This window comes from Bison bison, unplaced genomic scaffold, assembly GCF_000754665.1.
Source record: "Bison bison bison isolate TAMUID 2011002044 unplaced genomic scaffold, Bison_UMD1.0 scf7180017864034, whole genome shotgun sequence".
Taxonomy (NCBI): Eukaryota; Metazoa; Chordata; class Mammalia; order Artiodactyla; family Bovidae; genus Bison; species Bison bison.
Window position 1 is genome coordinate 2,848,008 of NW_011494606.1, and position 8,330 is coordinate 2,856,337.

An 8,330-nucleotide genomic window follows, 5' to 3' on the forward strand; every position below is an offset into this window, starting at 1 on the left:
TGTGTGAGGTGGCCAAAGTACTGGAGTTTCAGCTTTAGCATCAGTCCTTCCAAAGAAATCCCAGGGCTGATCTCCTTCAGAATGGACTGGTTGGATCTCCTTGCAGTCCAAGGGACTCTCAAGAGTCTTCTCCAACACCACAGTTCAAAAGCATCAATTCTTCAGCGCTCAGCCTTCTTCAATAATCTAAAATATGAACCCCCTATTAGAAATTAGAGATGAAGAAACTTATTGACTGTTTTCAATGATAATTTGGAGGGTACTTACTATATGACATTTTGGACATACTTTTTTTTATTTAATTTATCATGCTGTAGTAGTAAAAAGATAAATAATACATAGTGGAGTATATAGAAATGTATAATGGCAACCACTGGACTAAGAATTTAGAAATTGAGTTCTAGTCATTTAATCTGGTTTTATTTCCAACTCTATCTTTTATTAGACTTCAGACACATTGTGACTTTGAACAAATTAGTAACATTCTCTGCATGAAGGAAGATAGAAGTAATATTTCCACATTTTTAAGTATATTCATATCTCATTTAGTCCTAAAGACCACCCTATGAGGTACCTATGAGCTAAATAGTACTAGTCCTATTTTACCGGTGAGTGTTAACCAAGATTCACAGAAGTGAAGCAATGGGCAATGGTTGAGTCAACAACTGACTCCATATCAGCTTTTTCTGGAAAATTGAGATAATACTCTTAACTGTGATTCCATTAATAAGACTCAAAACTGCTTGTCTCTTGCTTCCTCCCCCAACCCCCAACTTTAGATTGAAGTATAGTTGATTTACAGTGTTGTGTTTCTGGTGTACAGCATGGTGATTCCGTTATATATACATGTATATTATTTTTCTTTATGGTTTATTACAGGACACTGAATATAGTTACCTCTGCTACACAGTTGTTGTTTAGTCACTAAGTTGTGTCTGACTCTTGCAATCCCATGGGCTGCAGCCCACCAGGCTCCTCTGTCCATAGAATTTCCCAGGCAAGAATACTGGAGTGGGTTGCCATTTCTTCTTCAGGGGATCTTCCCAACCCAGGGATTGAATCCAAATCTCCTGCACTGGCAGGCGAATTCTTTACCACTAAGCTATCAGGGAAGCCCTGTGCTACACAGTAGGGCTTTGTTATTTGTGCATGACTCCTTCCCTTTTTATTTATAAAAGTCCCTCTTTCCTTGTCTCCTGTCTACCTATTCTGCTATCTCTTAAGAGAAATCTAAAACATGGGGGCTAACCTTACCATATTTATTTTTTAATTGCAAAAGATTATACACTGGCAAAGGGCTGGAACATTTATTTATCTTTTTATCATAAACATTAGAAAAACACTAAGTTGCCTAGCAAATATTTGATCGAATTCCACAGTATAGTCTCACAACCTGACAGCTAGTTCTCACATGATTCCTGTTAGTACATTCTCTCAACCATTTTTTCCAATGTGATTCTTATTGCATTGCTTCGTTCAGTAACTCAAAACTGCATTCTACTACTTCTGTGTCACAGTCAACCCAATAATTACTCACATTTGAAAATCAGCTTGGTTGCTAATTTCTTCCACATACAGCTTCTTCTTCATGGCCAAGACTCTATCTTCTGCCTTATGGTTGTTCAAAATTACTATAAGTAAGCAAGTTGATGAATCTTTCCCCTTCTGACATTTGTTTTGCAGGATTACACCAAACTTGATAAAAACTTATTATCTGCAACTCTATTCTGTAGAACTTCTTAGGATAGTTCTACTGATTTGTCCTGTAAAGTCGTTCTGTGAATGAACCATGCAGAGTAAACACATCATTAGGTTTTCTTTCTCTTGGCTTTCCTAATGAGGGTAGAAATCTTATACAGCTGGAGAAGCCTGGTATTCCTTTTGAACTGATTTATTTTCTCGGCATATGCTTCATTTGACACTTGCTTAGAAGGTGCAGAGAGCTTTTTTAGTTAAGTACTGTACAGTATTTCAAACAATATTATAGCTACACTATAGCTGTTGAGCTTTTCCAGATACAAAGCTGCTCTTTGCTCTTTAAAAAACATTCCTATCCTAGTTCTTTAAATTACTGCTTTCAGAATTCTTTATATTACTGCTAGAGAGAATTAAGCTGAGTACATTTAGAAGCTCTTTTCAGAAACAAATTTTGGTTTCAGAAGCTGCTGCATAAAGCCAGCAGTTTAAAATGTCTGCACAAACCAAGGGCAACTAATTCTGCTCTTATCTAGTTGGTGAGAAAATAGTGATTTGGAGTCAGATAATATACTGTTATGGTCTGATATAAAGAACCTATGCTTAGAAGCCAGATAAATCTAGGTTTAAATCCCATTATGTGCTTGCTGACAGTTTTTCTTCTGCAGAGTTAAAAACTACTGTTTTTAACTACTGCTAGTGGTAACAAGAACTTCTTTATAGAGTTTGATTTCAGTAACTGAAAGTATGTACAGTACCTGTATGTGCTTAGTCGCTCAGTCGTATCCAGTTCTTTGCAACCCCATGGACTGTAGCCCACCAGGCCCCTCTGTCCATGGGGATTCTCCAGACAAGAATACTGGAGTGGGTTGCCATTTCTTCCTCCAGGAGATCTTCCCAACCCAGGGATCGAACCCAGGTCTCCCACATTGCAGGCAGATTTTTTATCATCTGAGCCACTAGGTAAATCTACTCTTTAAATATTTCCTTTCCCTGTAATCTTTCCCCTATACCCTCAAAAAAAAACAACTTCCTTTATCACTCAAATGTGATTTGTTGTTGTTAATCTAAATATGTCTCCTGAAGGTTTGAGATAGATGAATGTAGCAGGGCTGACCTCCTCAATAGTGCTGATAATCATTTTCAGCACAAACTCTGGACTATGGGAAGACTAGACTGCCGTAAGGTTTTTGAAAATGCAGGTGACCATAAACAGTGACCTGATACAGACCTTCAGTGTGACTGAATAAGGCATATTCCATCTTATTTTTGAAGTATCTACTACAGTGAATATGGGTAAGACATCCCACTGAGAGACGTGTTCCTTTGCCCTTCTGTCATTTTTCCTTCTTTCTGGACTACAACACAGACAAGATGGCTGAAGCTTCAGCAACTAAACTCTCTGGGCCACAGGATGATGTAGAAAGATATAAAGTACCTCAGTCCTTGATCATGTAGCTGTATATTAGCTCTAGACTGCCTAATTATCATTCTCTTTTACATGAGTGGAAAATACCAAGAGGTGGAATGTATAAGGGTTTATATTTCTGGTGTCTGTTACTAGCAGCAGAACCTAATCCATACTGATTTAGATATCAGTCTGGATATAGGCATCTGACTCATCTCAGGTGACCACTGAAATACCTTAAAATAGTATACCAGCATTTAAACATGGAAAAGGCACATTCATATACCTGAGATACAGAAATGTCAAGAAATTTCTATTAGAAATAACCTAGATATTCCCACTGAAAGCAACTAGAACTCTTTGAAGAATGGTTGTTTGGATCTTTGGTAGGAAGTGTACATGATGACCCTGGGATACCTTGTCATAGAAGAAAGCAAGACAGCTCTCAAAACTATTTTGTTGTTCAGTCACTTAGCCACATCCAATTCTTTGTGATCCTACATACTACAGCATGCCAGACTTTCCTGTCCTTCACTGTCTCTCTGAGTTTGCTCAAACTCATGTCCATTGAGTTGCTGATGCCATCCAACCATCTCATACTCTGTTGCCCCCTTCTCCTCTTGCCTCACTGTTTCCTAGCATCAGGGTCTTTTCAATGAGTTAGCTTTTCACATCAGGTGCCCAAAGTGTTTGAGCTTCAGCATCAGTCCTTCCAATGAATTGACTTCCTTTAGGATTGACTGGTTTGATCTCCCTGCTGTCCAAGGGACTCTCAAGATGTCTTCTCCAGTACCACAATTTGAAAACATCAATTCTTCACCATTCAGCCTTCTTTATGGTCCAAATCTCACATCTATACATGACTACTGGCAAAACCATGGCTTTGACTATATGGGCCTTTGTTGGCAAAGTGATGTCTCTGCTTTTTAATATGCTGTCTAGATTTGTCATAGCTTTCCTTCCAAGGAGCAAGTGTTTTAATTTCATGGCTGCAGTCACTATGCACAGTGATTTTGGAGCCCAAGAAAATAGTCTGTCACTGTTTCCACTGTTTGCCCATCTGTTTGCCATCAAGTGATGGGACGGATGCCATGATACTAATTTTTTGATGTTGAGTTTTAAGCCAGCATTACCACTCTCCTCTTTCACCTTCATCAAGAGGCTCTTTAGTTCCTTTTTATTTTCTGCCGTTAGAGTGGTGCCATCTGCATATCTGAGATTATTGATATTTCTCCTGGCAATCTTGATTCCATTTTGTGATTCATCCAGCCCGGCATTTCACATGATGTACTCTGCATATAAGTTAAATAAGCAGGGTGACAATACACAGCCTTGACATATTCCTTTCCCAATTCTGAAACAGTCTGTTGTTCCATGTCTGGTTCTTATTGTTGCTTCTTGACCTGCATACAGGTTTCTCAAGAGGCAGGTAAGGTGGTCCGGTATTCTCATCTCTTGAAGAATTTTCCACAACTAGTTGTGATCCACACAGTCAAAGACTTTAGCATAGTCAATGAAGCAGATGTTTTGGGGGGGGATTCTCTTGTTTTTTCTATGATCCAATGCATGCTGGCAGTTTGATCTCTGGTTCCTCTGCCTTTTATAAATCTAGCTTCTACATCTGTAAGTTCTCAGTTCACATACTGTTGCAACCTAGCTTGAAGGATTTTGAGCATTACCTTGCCAGCATGTGAAATGAGTGCAGCTGTGTAGTAGTTTGAACATTCTTTGGCACTGCCTTTCTTTGGGATTGTAATGAAAACAGAAACTACTTGGGTTATGTCAAAAGGACTTTGGAGTCAACCTGGAGAGATCTGCACTGGCTAAAGATGGGATGGGCTCCCCTGGTGGCTCAACAGTAAAGAATCTGCCTGCCACTGCCAGAGACATGGGATGGATCCCTGGGTCAGGAAGATCCCCTGGAGATGAAAATGGCAGCCCACTCCAGTATTCTTGCCTGGGAAATCCCATGGACATAGGAGCCTGGTAGGCTACAGTCCATAAGGTCACAAAAGAGTCACACACAACTGAGCAACTAAACAACAGCAACAAAGATGGGGTATTTTGAGCATCAAAAAGTAGTCGCTGTGGTGAACTGAAGCACACTGAATAGTTTAAAATTAATGAATTCAGACGTTACTTTAAAAAAACTCATTTATTTTTGGAGGTCATTAGGGACTCAATTTATTATTTTGAAGATTGGTAAATAAAAGGAGAGATTCAAGCATTAGTTCTGCCTCTCCTGTACGAACTCTATAGGGATAACCAAGTTGTTGGGAAGGGCAAGATTTTCTTTAACAGAAATATTTCAGGTACTATGCTAGGAAAGGTTAATAGAATATCACCATTTTGCAGCCCATAATGAAAGAATTACTTTCAGTGCTTGCTAAAGCTATTTGATGGATTGTTAATGCAAAACTTTATGATAACTGGATCAGGCTGACAACGACTGAACACACAGATTAACCTTACAGAAAAAAAAGAGATTATCAGACATTTTATGATGAAAGTTCACACCTCTACCCAAGTATTCTTGCTGAAAAATCAAACCCTATTTTTGTCAAGCTGTAGAATCAGCTACTGGTTTACAGGAAATGCCCAGGGATAGAATCTGAGTTAGTACTCTGCAACTACTAAAAGAGAAGAAGCTAGGACTCAGCACAAGACAAAATCATTTTCTTGACATTAAGGTTCCTACAATAACAAGGAAGTTTTACAAACCACTTTTTCTGCTTACAAATGGTAAAAATTGTCTTTGCATTAACATAAAGAAAATGAATTCGTAAGACAGTAGATTGAAATGAATCAGTTCAGTTCACTCACTCAGTAGTGTCCAACTCTTTGCGACCCCACAAATCGCAGCACGCCAGGCCTCCCTGTCCATCACCAACTCTCAGAGTTTACCCAAATTCATGTCCATTGAGTCGGTGATGCCATCCAACCATCTCATCCTCTGTCAGCCCCTTCTCCTCCTGCCCTCAATCTTTCCCAGCATCAGGGTCTTTTCCAGTGTGTCAGCTCTTCGCATCAGGTGGCCAAAGTATTAAAGTTTCAGCTTCAGCATCAGTCCTTCCAATGAACACCCGGGACTGACCTCCTTTAGGATGGACTAGTTGGATCTCCTTGCAGTCCAAGGGGCTCTCAGGAGTCTTCTCCAACACCACAGTTCAAAAGCATCAATTCTTAGGTGCTCAGCTTTCTTTACAGTCCAACTCTCACATCCATACATGACTACTGGAAAAACCATAGCCTTGACTAGACTGACAAATGTCTCTGCTTTTTAATATGCTGTCTAGGTTGGTCTTAACTTTCCTTCCAAGAAGTAAGCGTCTTTTAATTTCATGGCTGCAATCACCATCTGCAGTGATTTTGGAGCCCCCAAAAATAAAGTCAGCCACTGTTTCCATTGTTTCCCATCTACTTGCCATGAGGTGATGGGACCGGATGCCACGATCTTAGTTTTCTGAGTGTTGAGCTTTTTCACGCTCCTCTTTCACTTTCATCAAGAGGCTTTTTAGTTCCTCTTAACTTTCTGCCATAAGGGTGGTGTCATCTGCATATCTGAGTTATTGATATTTCTCCCGGCAATCTTGATTCCAGCTTGTGCTTCCTCTAGCAAAGTGTTTTTCATGATGTACTCTACATTTAAGTTAAATAAGCAGGGTGACAATATACAGCCTTGACGTACTCCTTTTCCTATTTGGAACCAGTCTGTTGTTCCATGTCCAGTTCAAATTGTTGCTTCCTGACCTACATACAAATTTCTCCAGAGGCAAGTCAGGTGGTCTGGTATCCCCATCTCTTAAAAATTTTCCAGTTTGTTGTGATCCACACAGTCAAAGGCTTCGGCATAGTCAATAAAGCAGAAATAGATGTTCTTCTGGAACTCTCTTGCTTTTTCGATGATCCAGCAGATGTTGGCAATTTGATTTCTGGTTCCTCTGTCTTTTCTAAAACCAGATTGAACATCTGGAAGTTCATGGTTCACGTATTGCTGAAGCCTGGCTTGGAGAATTTTGACCATTACTTTACTAGTATGTGAAATGAGTGCAATTGTGTGGTAGTCTGAGCATTCTTTGGCATTGCCTTTGTTTGGGATTGGAATGAAAACTGTCCATTTCCAGTCCTGTGGCCACTGCTGAGTTTTCCAAATTTGCTGACATATTGAGTGCAGCACTTTAACAGCATCATCTTTCAGGATTTGAAATAGCTCAACTGGAATTCCATCACCTCCACTAGCTTTGTTCATAGTGATGCTTTCTAAGGCCCACTTGACTTCACATTCCAGGATGTCTGGCTGTAGGTGAGTGTGAGTGATCACACCGTCATGATTATCTGGGTCGTGAAGATCTTTTTTGTACAGTTCTTCTGTGTATTCTTGCCACCTCTTCTTAATATCTTCTGCTTCTGTTAGGTCCGTGCCATTTCTGTCCTTTATTGAGCCCATCTTTGCATGAAATGTTCCCTTGGTATCTCTAATTTTCTTGAAGAGATCTCTAGTCTTTCCCAATCTATTGTTTACCTCTATTTCTTTGCATTGATTGGTGAGCAAGGCTTTCTTATCTCTCCTTGCTATTCTTTGGAACTCTGCATTCAAACGGGTATATCTTTCCTTTCTCCTTTGCTTTTCGCTTCTCTTCTTTTCTCTGCTATTTGTAAGGCCTCCTCAGACAGCCATTTTGCTTTTTAGCATTTCTTTTTCTTGGGGATGGTCTTGATCCCTGTCTCCTGTACAATGTCATGAACCTCCGTCCATAGTTCATCAGGCAGTCTGTCTGTCAGATCTAGTCCCTTAAATCAATTTCTCACTTCCACTGTATAGTCATATGGGATTTGATTTAGGTCATACCTGAATGGTCTAGTGGTTTTCCCCACTTTCTTCAATTTAAGTCTGAATTTGGCAATAAGGAGTTCATGATCTGAGCTACAGTCAGCTCCCGTTCTTGTTTTTGCTCACTGTATAGAGCTTCTCCATCTTTGGCTGCAAAGAATATAATTAATCTGATTTTGGTGTTGGCCACGTGGTGATGTCCACGTGTAGAGTCTTCTCTCGTGTTGTTGGAAGAGGGTGTTTGCTATGACCAGTGCATTTTCTTGGCAAAACTCTATTAGCCTTTGCCCTGCTTCATTCTGTGCTCCACGGCCAAATTTGCCTGTTACTCCAGGTGTTTCTTGGCTTCCTACTTCTGCATTCCAGTCCTCTATAATGAAAAGGACATCTTTCTTG

General features: G+C 39.9%; 1 protein-coding gene across 1 annotated transcript in view; it reads right to left on the minus strand.

The window, feature by feature from the left end:
• GLCE (glucuronic acid epimerase) overlaps nt 1-8,330 on the minus strand; it is a 109,640-nt gene that overhangs the window by 19,203 nt on the left and 82,107 nt on the right. The window lies entirely within an intron of this gene.